Source organism: Etheostoma spectabile, chromosome 8, assembly GCF_008692095.1.
Source record: "Etheostoma spectabile isolate EspeVRDwgs_2016 chromosome 8, UIUC_Espe_1.0, whole genome shotgun sequence".
Taxonomy (NCBI): domain Eukaryota; kingdom Metazoa; phylum Chordata; class Actinopteri; order Perciformes; family Percidae; genus Etheostoma; species Etheostoma spectabile.
This window is the reverse complement of record NC_045740.1, coordinates 18,926,634-18,927,495: the sequence shown is the minus strand read 5'-3', so window position 1 is coordinate 18,927,495 and position 862 is coordinate 18,926,634.

The window sequence follows — 862 nt, the reverse complement described above, 5'->3', positions numbered from 1 at the left end:
TAGATAGATAGATAGATAGATAGATAGATAGATAGATAGATAGATAGATAGATGCTAAAAAAGCAACATGAGAAATAACCTGCGCGCTGTTTTCTCATCCCGTCCTCTGTTTCTCTGGATGGCTTTTTGGATGCACACGGCTCTTTTACGCACAGAGAGCAGACTCAAAACCTCTACAGGACGAATCGGAGAGACTGAGAAACAACAAAACCTCCATCCTGCTGCCAGCCATGAGAGCGTGGAGAGAGGTCTGATGGTCAGAATACACTGACATTGCCCCCCTTTTTTCTTTTTCTTTTTTTTAAGAATTTGAACAAAAGATGGAGAGAAATAAAAGCCCAGCAGAAAACACGAGAACCCGAACACATCAACATGGCGGACTGATGCTATTTTCCTTATTGGTGTTTTACACACAAAAGTGTGTAAAAATGTAAATGTTTTCCTTCTTTCTTCTTTTTTATCTGACAAATAAAGATTTTGATTTTAACTTTTGAAGGTTTAGACAAGTCATATTTGGAATAACTGATACACTCACCGAACCCAGTCCAGACCAAAGGAAGACGAAAAGAAAAGAGAAGGGTTGGATTTAAAACGTCAACATTTCTCATCAACTCACTTTCTCAATCGTCATAGTTTATAAAAAAAAGATTAAAATCTCGTTTTGATCCACGAGAACACAGGAGACGAGTTTTCATGAAACTGCAGTTTTGGCGACACGAAGTGAAACAATATCATCTTTTATAAAACATGACGGGGGAATTCGTTTAGAATAAGCTCTTACTATTAATTCCTATTATTATAGTTTCAGAGAAAACACACACACACACACACACACACACACACACACACACACACACACACA